At 52.1% G+C, this 23,759-nt stretch overlaps 1 protein-coding gene across 1 annotated transcript in view; it reads right to left on the bottom strand.

Annotated features, from left to right (window-relative positions):
* ZNF438 (zinc finger protein 438) overlaps positions 1-9,323 on the bottom strand; it is a 226,983-nt gene extending 217,660 nt beyond the window's left edge. Inside the window, exon 1 of the mRNA XM_069648078.1 lies at positions 9,083-9,323. The gene's annotated coding sequence lies outside the window, so the exon portion shown is untranslated. The remainder of the gene's footprint in view (positions 1-9,082) is intronic.
* Positions 9,324-23,759: the final 14,436 nt, after the last annotated feature.

Raw genomic sequence — 23,759 nt, 5'->3', positions numbered from 1 at the left:
ATATGCCAGCTCTCTTGGCACCAGGCAAATGCTCGCTTGCCCTCTTGGCACCAGATATGTTGTCCCTTGCTTTTTCTCCCACATTTCACCTACGCTTTCTTTTTATTCCTCCCATCTTGGCACCACACTCACCGGAAAGAGTAAGCAACCCCTTTCATTAACTCCCCACGACGTCACCATTCAGCTTGGCAGTGCCCTCAGGCCGTCTTAGCACTTCATGGGTTTACCCACTCAGCATGCATGGTGCTCGTTCCTTCTGGACCTCCCCTGACCTCTAGCGGGTCTGCTTACTGGGTCTGGCCTGCAAGACCACCCCACACCCTCCTTAACTGGCCACCACACTGGCACTCACCGGCCTCCTGCTGGATCATATCGCACAACAAGTGCCCATCGCACCACCTCCAGCGACACTCTCCACAACATAGTCATCTCGCTCGGCAGCAGTCTCTCACCAGCTTTGCAGATGGTGCCTCCCTCGCATACTCGGACACTCGCCAAATCTCCTCGGTGGGCACCACTCTACCTTATCAGTGTATGTCCACAGCTTCCTTGGTGTGCACCTCTGGCATCTCAGCTTCCTATCAGAGTTTCAGCTCTCTCTACTTCTTTCACTCCAGCGCTTACCAGTGTGCACCCCTGGGCCAGGGCAGTCTTTCTACGGGGGCAGTTAGTTGGCGGCTCCCCCAACCACAGCTCACTTCTTCCTCCTGGTTTGTCAACTTGTTAATCAAAGTTATGAAAATAATTCTGCTCTCCCTCTGTGGTAAATTTCCATGTAAGTTTATTTGATGAGGGTATATAGGCTAACTAGCTAGTGTTACCACCAGGCGTTGCCCGGGTATGAACGTGGCGTTCTACTATAGCCTTGTGTATGTTTTATTGTGTCAGAACATCCTATTTTTGAAAAATGGCGAAAGCGGCAATCTCCCGAAATCGCCTATACTGATTTCATCATCGCCAGTACATCCCAGACTGGTATGCTGATTTCGGGCCAAAACGTCAGCCCAATAACTGTTGTGGGGCTGGAGCCAACAATCGCAAAATCTGCAATCTCCCGAAACCACCCATAATGATAGCACAGGGCCGGACCCCGCCCTGTGCAGGGTGAATGGGTGGGGTTGGTCAAATTTCACTATCGCCAATTGTGATGCTGGAAATGCATTGGAGGGACAGGGCCTCCCTGTCCTTGTCCTGTAGTCCTTTTTCATTTGTGTTCTGTATTGTTTTCTGCTCAGGAGTCCATGTGGGACTCCTGGCAGTGCAGCTCTTGTTTTTGGTTTGGTGTACAGACCGATGGGATTCCCTTATGGCAACTCTGGGTGGAGGGTACCACCCTGTGCCCCTTTTTTTTTGGGCACCTGTGTGTGGCCCACAGAGCAGGGTATGCCCTGGTGGCAGCTCCATGCTGAATTTGACAGGTGCTGTGAGTATCCTCCATTTTGGGATACCCAGGCCCTGCCATTGGAATCAGTTGATTCCTGATAGGAAACAGAATAGCCCCCTGTGGCCTCTTGCTTTCTGTTGCCTGTTACCTTGTTTTCCCAAAGTCCTGGGAAGCCCTGACTCTGTCCCTTCCCCCTGACTGGCTGTTGGGTGGAAGTTCCATATATGGTGTTGTTGTGAAGTCCAGGCCAGACTGGCTGGAGCCCTCCCAGTGACTATGTTGTGGGTATGCCCTGTGGGTGGGACCTGGGTGAATGGAGTGTGTGACCAATATGCACTTCTTGTTGTGGATGTCTGGTTTCTGGTGTTTGACACACTGACTGAGACAGCCCTGCCCGGAACTGGTATGAATGCAGTGTGTAGTGTTGAATGGCTGGGTACTTGTCCCATTACACATTCCTTGTTGTGAGTGTCTGAGAGGGAGGAGAATGGCCTGAATGCACTGTAATCCTGATTTGCTGACTAACTGCTGAATACCCTTCTGAGTGATTGGTTGCCCGAGTGTGACTCAGCTGGGAGATCAACTAGTATATCTGGGGGCTTCTCACTGCTAGAAATCGTTCAGAAGCTGGAGTTGAAACTAACATTGAAACTGAAGCTGAATCTCGAAGCCGAGCCTGAAGAAGGTTGACTGCTGTCTTCCTTCGCCAAAATCCGGCGAGACTGATCCAAGAGAGGACCCGATTAGACGCCCTCTTCCCGTGCTCCGAGGGACCATCGAGTACCGCTGACCTTCGCCTAAGCGCCCTGGAAGTCAGACCCTCGACAGGCTGCCGACCGGAGACAGGGACCACCGAGGAGAACAAAGATAAGCACCGGACATTCCATCCACCGTCGGCGTCCAACGTTCGCAGGTTTGCATAACGGCTGGAGGCCCATCGAAGCCGTGTTGCCCAGAAGAGGGGACCGCTTGACGCTGTGCCATCGACAACTGGAGCCGCACACTCCTTTGCCTAAGACTTTTTCACAGACGTGCTCGTCCGCACCACCGCCCGCCTTATCCCGCCGGAGGAGGCCAGGCTGTCGACACGCAGAGGAGCATCCGCCGGTGGGTTTCCCGAGACCCAAAGACGGTAGAGACGCCGGACGACTTGCCACCGTTGCTGGGCCACAGTTCTTCAAACTCTTTGTGGGCCTGAGCTATTGACATCGAGGTCTCTTCCTTGCAGGACGTCTTCGAATCGTCGTCGACGAGCACCGCTGGGACCGAAGCTGCCGACTCGAAGCAGAGTTCACTTTCTTCGAGGGATCTCGACGATCCGTGGCTCCTGCTTTAAAGGGAGCTGCTCAAGGAGGATCCGTCGACAACCCGGCGTCCAACTCTGCTATTCCAGGTACATTGGGGTGGTAGAAACATTATAGAAGGAAATAAGACTTATAGGACAATACTTGGTCTGGGCTTGGGATATATCTTTATTTTACAGGTTGCCCAGGTGGGGGGCGGAGGGATCGCCACACAGAACTGTGTCTAGTGGTAGGGGCCAGTATTCTGCCAATTGTTCTTACCAACTGCATTCCCTCCTATATCTATTGTTGGTTACCTTTATTAAGTGATTTGTGCGACATTTGACCAGAGTACAGTTAATGCACTTTAATGAAATCTGATAATTGTGGTACCACTTAGAACTGTATATATTTCCCATTGTAGATGTACTGAGCACAAAGTGAGTTATTGAGATTGTGTATATAACCTTGAATCTTAATTATATAAAGCCTGTGTTTTAACTAATACAGTGTGTGGGCATTCCTTTGCGGGTGCTTGGGGACTACACTGTACTTAAGAACCAGCCTGCATCACCTCCTGAGAAGCTAGGCCTTGATTGCTCGATTACGTTACCAATAATAGAGAATCTTGGCTGGGGCCCTATGTGCCTCTCCTCTGCCATATAGAGAGCAGGAGTACAGACACCCACCTCCAGTTTTTAGACCAATACACCCCAGACTGGTATGCCGACAATGGGCCAAAATGTCAGCCCACCAACTGTTATGGGGCTGGAGTCAACCCCGAACATAAAAACACACTTCACAAATATATATATGTTCCAATAAATTACACAAGATGCCATTACATATTAGCACAGGCTACCCTTGCCCAGGGCGTAACTGTGACTGCCCATTCAAAATCCACAAATTCCATTCTCTCTGACATCATCCACCAACATTCCACGTTCTCCACACTCTTAAGATTCGATACATATTTAGTTCCATGCATATAACAATAGAGAACTTTTACAATAAAAACATGTTTTACTGGTTAGAAGTACGAATCAAAATAAAAAAAAACACCAAGCTGCTTAAATACTGTGATGTAAACAGACCATTCCAACCTAGTCCCTTATTCTATCACCTTTCCCACCTCTATATCTGTTCTGTTTTGTTCAAATGTCCATTCAGCATCTTCTGCTTAATTAAAGGTGCTTTTATTAATTCAATGCAATTTGATTCAAAGAAACACCACATCAAACAGGTGGTTGCGTACGTAAGCTGCAGCCTCACAGACATGGAGCAAGGATCCTCACAGGCCGAGAAGGAAAGCCTGGCAGTGGTCTGGGCTTGCAAGTATTTCCACCTTTTCCTATATGGCAAAGCCTTTACCATCATCACAGACCTCCAAGCCCTTCTCATGATCTACGGCAGCCCAAAAGCAAGGATGCCCCCATGCACTGCGCAATGAGGTCTCCACTAACAGGACTATAAACTCTCAATTCAACACAGGCCGGGAAGGACAAAAACCTGGCAGACCACCTGTCATCCACAGGGTGCTGCCTGGCAGGAGCACTCAATCGAAGAGGAATTCCTGAATTATGTCATCCACCCAATTAAACCATTCCCGGTTGTGTGGACGACACTCCAACAAGAATCAGAAGCTGATCCCGCACTCAACATTGTAGCCCAGTGCATTCGGGCAAGAAGGATGAAATGCGCAAAAGACATAGCCAAGCACCTGTATCAACCCACCCGACACAACGTGCAGTTTGTGCCTTGTCCAAGAGGAACTCACCGTCACGGAAGACCATATCGTTCTCAAAGGCTGCACGATCATACTGCTCAGTTCACTCTGCCAAAGGGTAATTGATATCGGCCATGAAGGTCATCCAGCGGATTGCATCCAACAAGAAACTGCTGCGCTAGAAAGTCTGGTTTCCCCAGCTAGACAGCAGAGTGGAGAATACTCTGCAAAACTGCACCATGTGCAGGGTGGTGGCCCATCCAGCCAAAGCCTCATGCGCTGCAGATGTTGTGCCTACCAAACGAGATCTGGGAGGAACTGGCAATTGGCTTCTTTGGGCCCATGAGAGACGGCTCATACGTACTCGTCATAACTGATGAATACGAGATTACCAGAAGTTCAAATGATACCCTCCACTCCCGCCACAGCAGTCATCCAGCACCGGACAGATCCTCACAGCCTACCCCGAAGATCATTAAGTCGGACAATGGGCTGCCCTTCACAAGCCATGACTTCACGAACTTCGCAAAGTAGATGGAGTTCAGTCATTGCAAGATAACCCCACCTCTGGCCACAGGCCAACGGCATGGGGGCAGATGGGGAGCAGGTGCAAGTGGATCTAGGTCACCTGGCCTAAGCCCCACCCACCTGGTGCTTTCCTGGTTGCCGCTCTTTTTTCCCCCCACTTAGCAAGCCCCGCCCTCTTGGCGCCTTCCTAGTTTCCACTCTTTTTCCCTACTTAAGGAGCCCTCCAGCTTCTTTTTCTTTGCATATGGGGAGTAGGTGCAAGTGGATCTAGGTGACCTGGCCTAAGCCCCGCCCACCTGGTGCATTCCTGGACGCCGCTCTTTTTCCCTTCTTAAGGAGCCCTCCAGCCTCGTATCCTTTGCATGTGGGAGCAGGTGCAAGTGGATCTTGGTCACCCGGCCTAAGCCCTGCCCTTCTTCTTAGCCCTGCCTCTTCCTTCCTGCTCTTAACTCTTAAATCAAGGGTGTCTCTCGCCCAGGCGTCCAAAGCAAAGGGCAGACAAAGCAAAGGGCAATTCCTGTTTGTACCAGGAGGACCCAGGGCCCGAAACCCTGCCCATACAGCAGGTAAGCATACACCAACGTGTGTTTACTGCCTCTGTCCCCACAGGCCATCCCCACCCCTCGGGTCCCCCGTTATGTTCCCTTGTGCCACCCCCCTCTCGCACACAGGTGTTGCCCGTTTTGCTTGATTCTTCTACTCTGTTCCCCCTCACCCCTTCCAGCCTACTTCTGCAGGAGTCTGTCCCGATACATTCTGGTTTCACCCTCACCGTACTGTGGCCAATGCTGGATTTGACTTTTATGGACTTCATTGATTCACAGTGCGTCACCCTTTCTCATGGTGGCCCTGAATCATGCTGTTCCCATCTTCATCTTGTATCCAGGCTTGCAACATTATGCGTTACTACTGACTTCTGCAATTGTATTCCCTCTCCCCCCTTGCTTCTCCACTCCTTATGACTGCTTACTCTCGGTTCTCTCCTCCTCTCCCTTTTCCTATCTCCTCCCCTCCTCCCCTTACTTTCTTCTGTGCACTTACTCTACCAGAATTGTCCCTGGACGTAGTAAGATAGATAGCAGCCTCGTCTGTCTCCTCCCCCCTTCGCTTATTTGTTTTTCCTCCCCCCCACACCCCAGCACTATCTGAAATGTTGTCAGGCCTAGTACGATAGTCGCTGGTTTTGTTCCTCCCTTCCCTTTCTGCAGCCCTCTCCCACACCTTTTGTTTTTCTCCGGCTCTACCTGAAATGTCATCAGGCCTAGTACGGTAGTCGCCTGTCTGTTTCCATTGCCTTCCCACTCTCCCCCTCCCTTCCTTATCTAGGTCTTAGATCTTGCACTATCTGAAATGTCGTCAGGCTGAGTACGATTATTTCACATCCTTACTGTTCATGGCCTGTAAGAGTCATTGTATTTTCCCTTGTTCCCTCCCTTGCCTTGAAGCGCTTTGAAACACATTGTGTATAGGCGCTATATAAGGTGTATTGCCGCTATATAAACTATCATATCATCTAGAAACCAATCAAATCCTACAGCAAATCCTACGGCACAGAGTCTGCCCTCCTAGACCTGAAAATTCAATTAGACTCCCACAGGGACAATGGGAAGTTGGCCATGCTTCTTCTCCTCGATCTGTCTGCGGCCTTCGATCTAGTTGATCACAACATCCTATGCCACCACCTGACCTCATCTGCTGCCTTCTCCTACAAAGTTGCTGTCTGGATCGCTTGATTCCTCGACGGGAGAGTAATGAAAGTCTTTACCGACAATTCCTGTGCCACTCCATCCACAAACAGTTGCGGGGTCCTTCAAGGATCATGTGTCTCGCCTATGCTCTATAACATTTTTACAAAGCCCCTCTTTGACCACCTGGATTCGCTCGGCATAGCCTATACAAACTATGCCGATGACACGCAGATTCTTCTCCCACTCACAGGGTCATACTACACAGACTCCTCGACCCTCCGCTCTACCTAAGCCAAGATTCAAACCTGGATGGCAACCCATGGCCTCTGTCTTAATTACGGGAAAACAGAGCTTCTTATTGTCGGGCGGCAGCTGCCTTAAAAACCCATGACTCCCAATACTCCACCTTCAATATTGCCAGATCTGTGATTCCGGTCTCCCCTTCGGTAAAAACATTGGGAGTCCACCCCGATGCCACTCTCTCCAAGACCCAACAAGTAAATGTCATCTCCTCCGCAGTAGCCTACGCTACTAAACTGCTCAATGCAGCCAGACCGTTCTTATCCAGAGATAATGAATTGCCCATCGCCAGGGCAGTGATCGGCGCCAGGTTCGATTACTGCAATGTCCTCTTCCCTGGCACATCCACTCACAGCTTAAAAAGATTTCAAACCATACAGAACAGTGCCCTAAGCACTGCCCTCAATATCCTGCATTCTGAACACATTTCGGCCGCCTGAAGACTTGCTCACTGGTTAGCCATCAAGCATACAATCCTATTCAAGTCTCGCTCAATCATCCACAAGTGAATCTCAAACGCAGCCCTTCCCTATCTAGCTCAGAACATTAATAAAGCTCACTCCATTAGACTTACCAGAGCCCAAGACTCCCACAGGCTGGTCCAACCCAAGTTCAAATGAACCAAAGCAGTAGGGTCCAGTTTCCCAGTGCTGGCTGCCAGATAATGGAACTCAATCCCACCTGCCTTCAGAGTGGAAGAATCATACTGGATCTTCTGCAAAACCGTCAAAACCTGGCTATTCACATGATTCTACACAATAGTCCTCCACTTCTGCCCGCCGGCACCTATAATATGCATATGCTGTCTGGTTCAAACCTGTGAATCCGTCTCTGGTGAACTGCAACTGTATTACCATGTCTGTGACTATATCTTCGTACCTACGCCTATGCCCCAATCCTGTGGCTACTTAACCGATCCCCATGACTGAAATGCCTGTAATTCTGTATCTGCACCTATGCCCAACCTGGGCCCATGTAACTGGTGCCCATAAGTGCCCTGATGCCCACAGGTTTGTGTGCGCTGTGCAAATGTAAAAAAGAAATACATTGTTCTAGTGGCATCCTAACAAAATAGTTTTAAAACAATGTAAAACACTGGCCTATTTTGAAAATTACGAAATATTTTTATTACATACTTGCCAACCCTTGCCAACTACTGCTTTTTAAACAGTCCTACTGCCTACAGATTTGGGTGACAGATCCTACTGCTTTTTGCAGTGGCAGAAAATGTATGTGACTCTAAGGCAGGCTGGTATGTGATTACTTTGATTGGGCTCATACCAATCCACTGACCTGACAGCTACGTGACTCTGTCCTGCACTCTTGCCGGTAAAACCCTTAGGTGAACCACCAGTGAAGGCAAGTGGCAGAGCGTAACACCATCACACAGCATCTGCCTATCAGACTGAGGGGGTATCGGCCTCCCTGCAGTGCAAGTTGAACACTGAATGACATGAATACATATGTATTGCCCAGGGTGCTGCTACAGAGCAGTGGCAAACGTTCCCTACCAGCTCTGTGTTATTACCTTCTGCGTAATTGGATTTGGTGTTAACTTACCATTCAGAATTACCATTCAGAATTATAGATTTTAAACATTTGAACATCTTTCCATGTTGTGCTGTTTGATGGGTTGTGTATATTAGAATGCTTCAATGGTACCAACAATGTATGCTTTGTATTTTCCTGTGATGGCATTGTTATGCGAATTATTATTTTTGAAACTTGAAAAATCCTACATCTCTTTGGTCACAGAATGTTGGCAAGTATGTAAATACCTACTAAAATTCTAGTCGACACTTCCAAAGACTGTGTGCTAAATACTGGAGTTCTGCTTTCGACACTTATGCCTTTAGTTAAGGTACCCTGCTCTAACTCGTTAGCGTCTTATGAAACTCTACTCGTATTTCGTCCTTCATAAACCATCCACCTGTACTACTCGTATTTCGTCCTTCATAAACCATCCACCTGTACGGCGCCGAAGTTTCGGTGCTTCAGAGGCTTTTCACTTTCGTTGCCACTACAATACTCTTTACCTCCACTGTCACTGTTTCAGGCGCCTGTCAGTTTACGAACCTCTTTTCCGCTCTGTAAAACTACTACTTTAGTGCCCCTACAACTTAGTGCGGCTGCCCACAAATACTGGAAAGCTGCATCTATTGCAGCGACTGACCTGAGGCCTCAGCTCATCTCGGCGGCCACTTCATTCTACCCAACGCAGGGAGCGAGAACAGCGCAGCCCTTCTCCTCAGCATCCTTGACCAGGAAACTTTCATCCTCATCTGCCATCTGTGTGCCCCTTCCTCTTCCGCATACCTTATTGGAAGCTATCGCGAGAACATACTCAAGAAAACATAAGTCCTGATTGTTTGTCTCCCATGCTGGCTGTTCGTTCGCCCTCTCGCGAGCGATAGATAGCTGGGAAGTGACAGAGTTTAATGTTGTAACGTCACGTCCCTGCGGCGGCCATATTAGGATCAGGCAAAAGTCGCTCGTTGACTCTCGTTTATCGGAGGGCAACTGTAATATTTTGCCTTGTCATGTCGCACAGCCATAATCAGCGACGCTTTCTTTTTCAGAAACTCCACGAAAAAGAAAAAAGCAAGACAATGTGCCAGAGGTGGACGAGCCTGCCAAGTGGATCGAAACTTGTGGAACTCTGACGGGGAGGGTGTGTTTCTTGTCCTGTTACGTTCTCACGCGACACAGACAGCCCCCTTTGTCCCAGTGATTGAACGAAAACAGAAAGTGCGGGGAAGAATAACCCGGAGACTGTGTGAATGGACAACCTTTCATTATTCTTCTCGCGAGCATACTCCCGAACGCGGCAGATTGCACGGCGCTAGGGACACAATGAAACCTACATTTTGGGGGAGGCTAACTGGTAATGGGAGGGGCCAATCAAGAAACTGGGTGGGGCAAACATCTACCCCAAGGGTTGTCTGGCGTGGAGCCCAAGTATCAAATGGTAGTGGTCCAGCAGTACACATAAGCACACACACAATTACACTATCACCGACTCATTTAAACATCCCATTCACCATACACTTGCTTATTTACATGCGCACCCATCCTCCATACATCATACACGCACTAATTCACACATACACACTACTTGCCCACATGCATACATACATAATTAGCTAACATGCAACACCCTTAACATACATGCCAATCTTCCCGATTTAGGAGGGAGATATATCGTGACCCTCCGATGTGTATTGCCCCTTCAAGGGGATGTGTCCCTCCCACATGTATTGCCCTTTAAAGATGGGCCATGATGTTGTCCTGGCACAAGCTACACACTCCAACATGGAATTACCTGAGTCTGTCTCATTTCAGGCCTGCAGGTCCACACCGTGTAGGCACGGGTCTGCACTGCAGGCCATTTTGCCATGGGCCCTCTTGCCAGCAAGGTGGGTCAGGGTCTGCATGTGTGGGTAAGGGCCGCTCTGCCCCATCCAAGACCGGGTGTCCCCCGGCAACCCCTCGAGGCACTGGGCCTCTGTGGTGCTAGAGTCTCATAGCACCCGCATGGGGCAGGTGCGATGTCCATGGCCAACCCCCCCATCACAATGGCGTTGAGGTAGTGGAAACCTCGGGTAAAACAAAAAGAGTAGGACGAAGAGCCCCAGCGACGCACCATCTCTGCTGTCCTTTATTTGTTCAGGGGAGAGGAGAGAGAGAAGAGGTGATGCAGCATCAATTGCCGCAGAGACCATCTGCCGCCGAGGGAGGGATGAAATGAAGCAGCCGCCTTGGGAGAGCTGTGCTGCCCACCTTCCTCAAGAGAAAGAAGAGAAGTGACAGCCCCCACCGTATTATCGAGGAGGAACCCTGCTGGTGGGTCCTCCCTGGCTACGGCCCTCTGCGTGGATGGTGCAGCCTGCCTGCAACCCCCCTGCGACATCCGCCGCCGTGGGGGGAGGAATAATTATGCGGCCACGGCCAAGAAACAGCCTCCCACCGGGGGAAGACAGTCAAGCTGCCCCAGATTAGAAAGAATGACCAGTGAGTGCCCCCTGCAAGGTCAGCCTGCATGTCCCCACGCAGCTGATGCACCCGGAGTACACCCCGGGCCATCCGGCGATGGAAAATACTGCTGCTACTGTCATCGGAGCAGTGCAGGGGAAATAATGGGGATGCCCACTGGTCACAGCGGAGAAAGTGAAAGCGGCTGTGTGAGATCCTGGGTCGCTGGGCGGTGTGGTGGAAGCTCTAGTCCGGAGCAAAGGATAGAGGCCTTGCACCTGAGTGCCAGCAGCCCCCTGTGTGATCCTGGGCCGTCGGCGGTGAAGACTACAGCGCTCCTGTCATTGAAGCAGACATGCAGTGAAGTGAAGGCACACGGCGATCCCAAAATGATGAGTGAGGGGAAGTGAAGCTCTGAGAGCGGAGCTGTCAAAGAAACAATAACAGTTCATCCACGCTGCAATCCCAACTGAGATCCCAGGCCCGTCGGCGGTGAACATCCAAAGTGCTCTGGTGTCGAGCTGGTGAGGAGGAGAGACTCCCTGCATAGTTCCTGGGCCAGTGGCGTTGTACAGTGATAAACTCCATGCTGAAGCTAATGAAAATTAAGCAGATGGCCCTCCGTAAACCGGGCCGTGTGGCGATGTGTATCTGAAATGCTCCGTGCTAGAGAATGACGTGCTCCGGTCTGGAACAGTGAAGCATGTAACGCTGCATAGCGGAGCTGAAGTGCCCCTGCTGTGGGAAGCAGCTCTTTCTCTGATCTGATAGCCTTGCATCATCAGAGGGGTAAACAGCTCCTCCTGTACTCCCAGAGTGGGGCAAACGAAAAGGAGCAACTGCTGCCACTATAACTACAGCCCTCCAGGGTGGAAAATAATGTGCTCCACATCGGATCAGAAGGAAGGAAGAGCTTGCTCCCTGCCCCGTAAGTTATGCTATGTTATTCACAGTCAATTGACTACAATGAAACAAGTGACTGTTTGACAATTGCTTTGCCTTGCCTGATATAAATCAAAGTCATCATAAATTGTGAGAAGGGCAGCCGTGGCACATCCTGGCTCCACATGTTCATGTAGTGTTTGCCTGGGTGAGCTAAATAATGAGCAAGTGGCTGTCAACACCACACCACTCTCAGCGCCTTGCTACCAGCGTGACCCGTCTCACCCTAACACTGGTGCATGCTCCTACCTGGTGCAGAGGTGAACATCTCCCGCCTGGAAGAGGGAGAGTCCGAGGGCGGCCTCAAGTGGCCCCAACACTGTGCCACGACAGTCACCCTGCCAGAGGTGAACATCTCCCGCCTGGAGGAGGGAGAGACCGAGGTCCGCGGGCGGCCTCAAGTGGCCCCAACACTGTGCCACTACAGTCACCCTGCCTGCCCTATAGGTTGCAGTGACCCCATGCCACGAATGTTCCTTGACTGCCAGACCATCTAGACCAATGTGGGCCCAGGGGCAATACCTGCAGACACCCTGAACTGAGCCAACAACGTGCGCCCTCCTGTGCCCCTGGAGGAAAGGGACACTCCTGACTGGGGGAGCATGGCCAAAAAGGGGGGTGAGTGTTATCCTGTCACGGCCGTGCCCTGCCAACATCACGTGGCGCAGCCTGGATGCCCTACAACCTGTGTCTCGCTGCCCTGCCCCAACATCAAGGGACAATGCCGATGTGGTCCCTAGTACCCGCTAGGTGCGACTTTGCCGGCCTCTGAAAAGTACCATCAATGGACCTGGACCCGGGGAAGTGACTGCTGAACGGACACGGATGGAAAGTGAACTGCTCTCCTGCAGTCCTGCAATTGCTGAAAGAGGACTCAGTGAACATGTTTGTTGATGCTGTGAACCTGCATGTTAGCTTAGTTTCAGGCCTGCAGGCCCACACCATGTAAGCATGGGCCTGCAGGTCATCTTGCTATGGGGCCCTCTTTCCAGCAAGATGGCCAGGGTCCGCATGTGTGAGTAAGGCCCGCCCTGCCCCATCCAAGACTGGGTGTCCCCCGGCAACCTCTCGAGGAACTGGACCTCCGCGATGCTGGCGTCCCATAGCACCCACAGGGGACAGGTGCGATGTCCATGAGATCACAGGAGACTCCCGACTTTTCAGTGACAAATATTGCTAGTTTTCACTTTTTTACGCCTAAAAATAATTCCAGCACAAATGCATTCCTATAGGGAAAATTACATCTCCTGATTTCTCTCACAAAATCTCCCTCCCAGGTCTGTCAGAATGTTGGCATGTATGCCTTTAACACTTCTAGTTTCTGAAAAGGCTTCCTTCACCTGTTTGCTTAACAAGAAGCAAGTGTGTACATCAGACCCCTCCCATCAGATGTGAAAAAACACATAACATTGATATATGTTGGTTCATATCTGTGCGGAGGGGTCTTATGTGTGCATTTGATTTTTTTATTAGGCAGAGAGGTGAGGGAAGCCTTTCCTGAAACTAGCAGCTTTAAAGTGTTGCTGCGTTTGTGCAAATACATTTTTATGCACAACACAGTAACACTTTAAAACCGCTGGTTTCAGGAAAGTCTTCTCTCTCATCTCTCACTAACAAAAAGCTACGTGCGGAAGCCCTGCCTCACAGCGCACATTTCAGGGGGAGGTGGGTAGTTGAAGCCCAGTAGCTCAATGGCATTGTGCGCCTGCACTGTGCATGGGCGAGCTTGGACAGCTCCTACTGGTGCAGCGTCCTCCGACGAGTCGGACTTGTCTGCTTCTATTAACCATGTCCAGTCGGGACACAACATGTTCTCTTTCTGGCAGAAATGCGTTGTACTTACAGTTCTCTCTCTTACATCTCTTCAATCAGCCTTGTTGTGCCCTGGGGAAGCCCTGTGGCGGTGCGCAGGCCTCCCAGGGTCGGGGCACCAGCGCGCGTAGGCGGCGCGCCAGAACACACGCCGGAGACGTCTGCTCGTTCCGGTGCTCCGGCGCGAACTGCCCTGCCCCGCCTTTATTAACTAGCGCGCATGCGCCGGCCCGCTGGGCCGCGCATGCACGCTTCGTATACCACGTACACAACATCCCTCCTTTTCCCCCCAAACAACAAACACATTAAACAGGGGAGCCAACGTGGCTCAAATCAAACTGTACTTAACAGACTTCGTTACTCAGGCTGCCGAGTCCATGATGAAATCTTGGAACCTTTGCGGCGGACGGCGTCCTTCCCTGCGCGGGTACCTGGGCGAGCCTCTCTCGAGGTTCTCTGGTCCCCCAGGGTCCTCGGGCGGTTCACCGCCTTCCTGCGGCGCCTCTGCTGCTTGTCCTTGGGCAGGATTGGTTTCGTCCTCCGCTGCCACGGGTCCTATGCGCTTGAAGAAGGACACGTTTCTGGTTACCGTTCCTCGCGCGTTCGCAGCTGTGACCATTGAACCTTTGACATGAGTTACTCCCATTGGTTGGGTTTCGTAAGTCATCGAGAGTTTTCCTTCCGGTTTCCTGTTCCGGACTAGGACGGTGTCTCCTACTGCTATCTCTTTTCCCGGCAGCCTCCGCCTTGTTGTTTCGCTCTCGTTTCTCGCTGCTCTGTCTGCTGTCACCCGTGCGCTATCGATCACTCCTGGGCATCGGTCTCCCGCTTCGGGTATCAGCCCTCTGGGTATTCGCCTGAACAGCGCCTCGGCGGGTGCGATTCCGGTGGATCGATGTGGGGTGGACCGGTACTCACGGAGAAAGTCGATTAGGTTGTGTCGCAGGTCCTCCCCTCCATTGACAGAAATACGAAAAATTTTGTTTAGTGTCCGCGTGAAGCGCTCAACCTCTCCATTGGCCCTTGGCCATAGCGGGGTCACCTTCGCGCAGTATCTGGCAAACCGCTGTCCTTGGAACGGCGCTCCATTATCTGAGCAGATCTCAAATGGGAACCCATGGGTGGCGAAGATTTTGTCCATCGCCAGGATGGTGTGATCGCTGGCGGTGGATTCCACGAGTTCCACTTCTGGATACCTCGACCACTGGTCTGTGACCACCAGGAAATATAGGCCTCTTCCGGTCGAGCCGAAATCTGCGTGCACCGTTCCCCATGGCACGTCGCTCCGTTCCATGGCCTGAATGGGTGGGCCCCTGTCCACAGGACTCGTGGCCTGGCAGGGAATGCAGGTCCTCACAAACTCGGCTACTCTGTGCTCCAGATCGGGAAACCAGACCTTCAGCCTGAGGCGTGCCTTCATCTTGGCCATGCCTTGGTGCCCTGTGTGGGCCAACTGGAGGACTCTCATGACCAACGACCTGGGGATCACGATCTGGTTCCCTCGCAGCAACAGGCCGTCCGTGGACACCGAGAGCTCGTGTCGAACTTTCCACAGCAGTTGTAGGTCCCTTTGTACCTCTGGGTTCCTCCTGGCATTTCCCGCCACTCTCCTGTGGCCACCGCCCTTTTCACTCTTAGGAACGCCTCGTCGGAGTTCGAGTCGTCCGCAATGTCCTCTCTCGACAAGGCTACTGGCAGGACAGGGCTCCTCTGATGGCATTCTGGATTACCTCTGCCGCGGACGAGATTCCAAAGTTTAGTCTCTTGTACTGGTCCAACCCCTCGTGAGTAGTGAATGTCGTAATGTACCTCGACTTGGGGTGTAGCTCTAACTGGTGGTACCCAGACCTGAGGTCCAGTTTGGAGAAGACTTTGGCACCTTGGAGTTCTCCGACGATGTCGTCTAGAGTGGATGTGAGGTGACGCTCCCTTTTGATGGCGGCGTTTGGGAGCCTCATGTCCACGCAGATGCTTACTGCCCCCGGCTGTTTCGGCTTTGGGGCTACTACGATGGGCGAAACCCAAGGGGTGGGGCCTTCCACTCTTTCAATGATGTCCCGGTCGACCAGCTGTTGCAACTCCTCCTCCACTTGGGCTCTTAAGTGAAAAGGAATCCGGCGATGTTTGAGGGCTGTCGGCCAAACGGACTTGTCGATGTGTAGGCGAATGGGCTCTGCGTTCAGTTTACCAATGCCCTTGAAGAGAGTTTCAAGCCTGTGTAGCATGCTTTTCAGATCGGCGTGGTATACCCCAAACGTGAAGTGGACAATGTCGAGTGCTTCTGACGCCGCACAGCTCAACAGGGAATGTGGGCTGACGATGGTGACGAAGAACCTTGCTTTGATGGTGTTTTGTCCATGAGAAACCGGGGCAACGAACACACCTTGGATGGGTAGGGGTGTTTCCCCACCGAATGCATATATTCACGCCATGGACGCTGACAGCTCTGGTGGGCCTGGCAGGGCCTCATAATGTTTGGTGGCTAGCACGCAGACCGAAGCCCCAGTGTCAATGAGAATGGGGGCAGGGACGTCATCGATGTTGACAGTGCATGTGGGTTGGCGCCTCGTGCCAGGACCTTTTACGATGCTGGAGATGAAGAAAACCTCTTCCTCCTCCTCTTCTTCTTCCGCGATGTCCAGGTCCTGCAGGCCCTGATCGATCGAAGAGGTGCCTCTCACTCTGCGAGCGCCTCCTCGTCCAACTCTCTCCGGTCCTCTTCCTGCCGCAACAGGGGAGGCAGCCCGGCACATCCTGGCATAGTGCCCCAGTGTGCCACACCGGCCGCATGTTCTCGACTTTGCCGGGCAATCACCGCTGTGGAGGAGGTCATACCCACAGTAGGAGCACGATGAGGCGTTGCCTGGCGTGGGCGGGGTATCAGGCCTTCTCGACACCCACCTTGACCTACCTGCTGCTGACCGTCCCACAGCAAATGCCTCCTCGTCAATCTTCGGTCGCGTGGCAGCGTTAATTTTCGCACCCCTGGCTTCCGCCAGCTCATGTGCTCTTCCCAGGTCCAAAATTTGCTGGAGGGTCAGGCCAGGTTCTCTCAGTACCTGCCTTCGAAGTTTGCCGGAGCTGCACCCCTGCAGTAGTTGGTTGCGGACCATTTCTTCCTCATCGACCCATCTGCAGGAGGTCGCCAGGTATCTCAGACGGGCACAAAATTTGTCTAGGGGCTCGTCGTCCAGTTGTCTTTCAGCACCCATGACAAATCTATCAAAATCCACGTTAGCCATGGGGAGAAAATGGTCTTTGAGTGCCTGCTTGACTGCGTCATACGTGACCACGGGGATGATGAGGGAGTCGTAGATCTTGTGGACTTCTGCGCCTGCCGAGTAGATCATAGTCGCAATTTTGGTGTCATCATCGTTCACCCCAGATGCCCTGAAGAACATATCTAGCCTCTTGACCCACAATAGCCACTTTGGGCCCAGCTTGGAAGGGGGGCCAGTAGTATCGAATTCAGGCATGGGGGCTAGGGAGCTGCGAGATCTGCGGGGGATTGGGGCAGCGGCACCCTCATCATCAGTCTCTTCACCCATTTCTGCGTCACATACTCACAGTTGTCTTTCTTGAGAGAAGGGCGGCCTGTCCTGGTCTCGTGGTAGTATTGGGGTGTAGAAACCCACTTCTTTCTTCTTAAATGCCACAGCCCTGCGCCTGCAGGACTGTGGGCTTTCCAAAAATTGTCTGTATCCTTCAAACACAGCTGGTGGGTGGCGCACGAGCACCCTTTCGGGCCGCAACCACTGCCGCCACGTGTGAAGAGGGGAGCGAGTGAAATCAAAATGGCCGCCGGCGCTCCGCGGGTCCGTAATACGGAAGACTTTCCGTCTCTCCGAGGCTGTCGGAGCACGGAAGCAGTCCGTACCTCCCCGTCGCCAGTGTTGTGCCCTGGGGAAGCCCTGTGGTGGTGCGCGGGCCTCCCAGGGTCGGGGCACCAGCGCGTGTAGGCGGCACGCAAGAACACACGCCGGAGACGTCTGCTCGTTCCGGTGCTCCGGCGCGAACTGCCCGGGCCCCGCCTTTATTAACTAGCGCACATTCGCCGGCCCGCTGGGCCGCGCATGCCCGCTTCGTGTACCGCGTACACAACAAGCCTTACTGGCCTTCTGATGCACCTTGTTGGTCTTGTCGGACGTTCAGCATACATTTCTCTGTTTTCACTCTGGGTAGCGATCTCTCCATCTTCATCCGATTCCTCCTCATGATTCTCTTCTTCCCTTTCATGGTACAACTTGAAGTGGGAATTGTTTCTGGTGGTCACCCTTCCGGGAGATCGCTCAGTCACCATTGATCCTTTCACGTGAGAAAGGACCATTGGTATGGGACCAAACTTGCACTCTGATTTTCGACTTTGTCTCCTAAACATGAGAACCTTGTCACCCATTTGCAACATTGAACTCTTGGCCTTCCTTCTTGCGTTGGCATAGCTTTTCAGGTGTTGCTTCTTGGATGCATACGTCGCTAGAAGCCCTTGAACATTCTGTTTAGGAGGATTTGCAATCTGAGGGAGCTTTGTCTTCATCTTCCTTTTGAATAGCAGCTCAGAAGGACATCATCCAGTCGTGCCATGTAGCAAATATCTGTATTGGCAGAGGATGCTGTGCACCACCTGATTCAAAGACCTGGATTGTAATTCGTTTTTCTGGAGTACCTTCTTTAAGCTGCCAGTTAATTTCCCCACCATGCCATTGTCCTGAGGCCATAGTCGAGTGAACTTCCTGTTATGTATTCCCATGTGCTGCATGAACTGGGCAAACTCGAGACTGCTGAATGGTGGGCCGTTATCTGAATTCAATGCCCCAGGAATACCCAATGCTGAGAATACGATGCCCAACTCAGGGATGACTGTGCTGGCCTCAGTGGAAGAGATCAGTTGTTCTGGCGGGAATTGTGAGTCCTCGTCCATGATGACCATGTAGTAGTTCCCATCCCCAAAGGGTCCAAAGAAATTTATGGCCAAGTTCATCCAGGGCAGCCCCTGCATGTCAGACATTCAGAGAGGTTCCGGGTTGGTTACATTGAATGTACTCTGGCACAAGCGACATGCTCTTACAGTATGTTACAGTGTTCTCAACCCTCGCATCAATTCCTGGAAACCGCATGGTCTCTCTAATTTCCCTCTTTGTAGCCACCATCCCTCAATGCCCTTCATCAGCTAGGTCCACAACCTGCTGTCGTAGGTCAGTGGGTATGATGATTTATCGACCTCTCATTAGAAGTCCTTCCGTCACTGAGAGTTCATCTCTCACTTGTCGGAACATGTGTAATTCTTGAGTGAGGTCTTCCCCCTCTCGAGTTGTTCCGAGGCCAATTTCTCTCCATCTCCTGGTGTTACGCTCACCTGGTATCCACAGGGACGCCACCCAGCCCTGGTTGGATGATTTGCACTCTCGAACCCTCTCCCGGTCCCTTGGTAAGGCCTCTGGTTAAAGATGGGTCTGCAATATAGGAGAGCTGGATTCAATACCAGATTGTCTTTATGTTTTCCCACCTCCCTTGGCCTCAACTCCATTGTCCCGCTTGGGCCTTCTCCTTACCTTAATATTGTAAAAGGTGGATTCTCCGTCCTGCTCCTCGTGGTAGGGGCGCGTGGATGTGGGGGGCGAGCAGCGACCAAGTTACTTCACTGGTGCAAGCCCCCCTGGGGGAATCCAGGCCTGCTGCGACTCCGTAGGTTTGCTGCTTTACAGTCTTTATATGCAGTTCTTATGTTCCACTTAGTTCGAATAATAGTGTCTTGCTTCTTTCCTTTTAGGAATGGAAAGGTATTTTGGTGTTGTCATGCAGTTTGAAGATGAGCATGGGCAGGTAGGCGAAAGCGCGGTGTGCGCGATGCTGTCCGGTGAGTAATGCGTGATGCGCGGCGCTGTTTCCCCTTTTATATTGCCAACCTGTGTCTTTTCTCTCCTTGCAGGTTGCGATGTTCCTCGCCGAGCGCCGTAATGTTCCAGCAATGGTACTGATCAGGAGATGACTACCCAGGTAAGAATTGTGTGGCTTGGAGATTCCAAGATGGCCGCCGGTAGGTGAAGACGCACGTCTCCGGAGCTCCGCTAAAGCAGGACCTGAACAAGGGGTCAAAAGCATGTGAAAAAGGACGGAGAGCTTGGGCAAGAACAACAGATGCAGCAAATATAGGTGCGGTCAGTCGTGAGCCCACATTGCAGGCGGGGAAGCGCTTCAAGATATGTGGTCTTACCGGTGCCCGGAGGGGGCTGGGCTGGAGGGGATCCCTGCCGAAGAAACACCAACGCAGGAGGAAGCTCAGCTCTACAGCGGATCGGGGCGGTCGCTGCTCCACCCTGGGCCATCCATCGAGCCAAGGGCTCACAAGGCACTCCCCAGCTGGCGGCAAGGTGGGGGACTGGGGGTAGGCCTGGAGGAGCGGCGGCCCGGAAATTGAAGCGGCGGCTCATGCAGGAGCCGGCCAGAAGCGGAGGACACCCGGAGGCCTGGGAGAGAGCGCGCTCCACTGCACAAGCGTCAGAAGCGGACAGGAGGGGGGCTGGGTGCGCCGCTGTCCGGCCACCATACAGTCATCGGCGGTGGAGTGGGGAGACAGTCGGCGTGCCCCGTGGGCCCACGGCAGAGGTGTCGGAGCCTCGGCGGGAGTTAGCCCGAGCGGCCTGTATGGGCTGGGGGCCCCGCCCCCTACATCCACCACGCAGAAGACGGCGACACGGGGAATGGAGGTCCCTGAGTGCTGGGGCCCAGCAGGTACAGCCCCAGATCAGCAGCGGTCGTGGAGGGGCGCGAGAGCTGTGTGGCCTGGAAGAAGACGTAACGGAGAGCCCCTCTGGGAGCGGGGTGCATATGGGAGCCCCAGCCAACAGAGCGACAAGATAGGGGTCTCGCCCATCCTCTCCCTCATAATTTAAAATCAACGGCGGGGGCTCCAGCTGGGGGCGTTTTGCCGGAGCCGCTCCTGGAGAGGGGAAGAGAAAGGGGCTGGAGACTCTGCAAGCACCCCCCTAGACACAGGATATGCTCTAGTGGTTTGGAGGTTAAGGCCCCTGCAGCAACCCACCGAACAGTAAAGGGTTCACAGTGCCACAGCTTGGCCCAGGAGATAAGGGCAGCCACATCCCTTCCACAGTCATACTCTTACCAGCAGAAACCATATATAGGTCTAGGGCAGGTGGAACTCTAGTCCCACAGATTGCGCATACTGATTGGCGGCTGACTCAGGATCGACGTAGATCTTCTGGAGAGTACATTATAAAAAGACACTAACGTTCAGTCTAGGTGCCTGGCACCAGGACGAAAAGTGCACCCCCAAAAGTTAAAGGTTCCCCCAAGAACCGAGAAAATCAGCTGGCCAGGTGCTGGGGCCTACAACAACCACAGGACATAAACACATCACTGCCACCTCAATTCACTACGGAAACAACCCCAGACATATCCCCAAGCACGATGAACTCTGACTGGGAGGAGTTGTTGACATGCCTGAGAGGTATGGAGTCTAGAATGACAAATGCATTCCAGACCCAAATTGGGCAGCTACGGGAAGACTTAAAATCCTCACTACAAGAAGTGCGGAAAGAGATTAGTGAGCTGGGAGAGAGAGTAGATACAACAGAAAGTGGCCACTCCAACCTATCGGAGGAATCCAAGCAAACCAGCCAGCTGCTGGACCAACTAGCAGTTGCTACTAACAACCTCGAACTGCAAGCAGAGGATCTCGAAAATAGGTTGCGATGGTCCAACATTCGAATTAAGGGACTACCTGAGTCGGTCCCGTACAGGGAGTTAAGAGATACAATGCAGCAGGCCTTTGGCAACATGCTACTCGACACCAAGCCAGACACAATAGGATTCGACAGGATCCATAGAGTCGGACCCCGTAAAACGGAACCGGGGGCTCGTCCCAGAGACGTGCTGGTGGCGATGACATCTTATGCCATGAAGGAAAGGATTATGAAAGCACCCAGATTATCCACTGAACTGTCAATGAATGGGTGCCCAATTCAACTGTTTCAGGATCTAGCGCTCACCACCCTACATAAGCGGCACCTAATGCGTCCAGTGATGAGAGCGCTTCGAGACAAACAAATCCCTTACAGCTGGGCGTACCCATTCGGCCTATCATTTAATTGGGATGGAAGACAGAGGAAAATGAGCATGTGCGAAGAGGGCCTCTCAATGTTAGGGCTGGAAGGGGACCAGAACCGCGAAGGAAATGGCCGGGTCCAGAGCTCTCAATCCTCGGGGACCAACCAATGGGAGTGGTCCAAAGCATGCAGGAGCAGATGCAGGAGAGAACTACATCCTAAGGGCCCAACTCACACCCCATCATGCCAGGACACTCAGCGTTGACGGCCTAGCACTTTCTCCGTAACCTTATAAAGAATATCATCATCGACACCCCGGAAATGGGGGATAAGCTGCATCTACAGACCTGCGGAAGCGGAGCTGGGAGGTGCCGAACCTTGGAATCCAACCCAAGTCTAGTTTCTCTGAGACCACTCGGAAATAATGCCCTGTTTAGTGACTTTTACCCCCAACAGGTTAGAGGGGAGGTCCCTGGGTCATACAGGTCACAGGGGCCATAAGAGGGGGGAAGGAAGGAGGGGAGTAGGGGAGGAGGAAGGGAAAGGGGAGTTGGAAAGGGAGGGATGGGTTAGATAACCAACGACAATTCCGGCGTGGTATAGATCAACAGGAAGTAGGCAGGGGTGACAATTGGGTGACCCAAGATAGGAATGAAGGGATGGGCAACCCTCTTCACTTAGTTGATGGCAGAGTCTAACGTAATCTCCCTGAATGTGCAAGGGCTAAACTCTCCGACAAAGCGCAGAGTAATACTGGAAAGGTTAAGAGCATTGAAGGCCTCGGTGGGGATCCTACATGAGACTAACCTCCTTCCGAAGGATGAAAAAAGGATGGCCCATCGTGCCTTTCCTCAGCAATACTATGCATCTTGTGGGGGAAAAGCGGGGAGTAGCCATTTTGATAGGGCGAGACCTTGAATTAAAAAAATAAACAAATCTGCAGGGATAGCGGGGGAAGATATCTCGGGGTTAAAGGGTCAATAAAGGGCTGCATGTACACAATTCTGGCCGTCTATCTCACCAACGAAAGGCAGGATTTGTTCATTCTCGACCTAGTGGGCCAACTGGACAGTTGGTGTGAGGGCCAAGTGATAGTGGGCGGGGACTTCAACTGCGTTATGGACCCAGCGCTAGATAAAACTCTCCCCCCCACGGCTGCAGACCACACGAACAGGCAGGCACTAGGGCACCTCTTTAGAGAATTGGAAGTCATTGAGACCTGGAGGTTCTTCCACAAAGAAATTAAAGAGTTCACTCATTACTCTGCGGTCCACCTAGGCTATTCCAGGATAGATATGATCCTGGTCTCGGCCACTCTAATCCCCCAAATAATGTCGGTAGAAATAGGGGCGGAATACTGCTCAGATCATGCTCCAGTCATGGTGGGGGTGGATTGGGGGGTGGGAGGGCAGAAACAGGAGCCACCCTGGAGATTAAATTAACTCCTCCTGAAAGATGTAGCCCTAAGAGCCCACATGGAAAACGCCATCAATAACTATTTCAAAGAAAACGACAACGGGGAAGTGAGCTGGAGGGGAGTATGGGATGCAGGGAAGGCTGTAATCAGAGGGGAATTTATATCTCAAGCGACAATATACTATAGGAACAGAGCCCTGGTGACACAACATCTGGAAGTAGAGGTGAAGAAAGCTGAAGCCCAACACAAAGCCCGACAAACAAGGAAATCCCTACGAGAACTCAGGAAGATCCGAGCTTTGCTCGAGAACCACATTGCCGAGCGAGTCGCCCAGACATTATTAAATGTAAAACAGTCTTATTATACACATGGGGGTAAGGCAAATACATTTTTGGCCGCTTAATTGAGAAAACGAAAGGCCCGAAACTACATTACCCAATTACACGACAAGAACGGCACTCCACATACAGCGGAACATGCAAAAATGGAAATAATGATGAAATTCCATAAGGATCTACTGTGCGGAGAGAGCCTGGACCGGGAGCAACTACGCTCATATATCTGCTCAGCCCGCCTACCACAGATTGCTGAGCAAGATAGATTAGAACTAGGTAGCCCAATAACAGCGCAGGAAATCAATGATG

Source organism: Ambystoma mexicanum, chromosome 2q (assembly GCF_040938575.1).
Source record: "Ambystoma mexicanum isolate Mex_15411 chromosome 2q, UKY_AmexF1_1, whole genome shotgun sequence".
Lineage (NCBI taxonomy): Eukaryota > Metazoa > Chordata > Amphibia > Caudata > Ambystomatidae > Ambystoma > Ambystoma mexicanum.
Note: the sequence above shows the minus strand (reverse complement) of the source record. Positions and strands in the feature narration are given on the sequence as shown.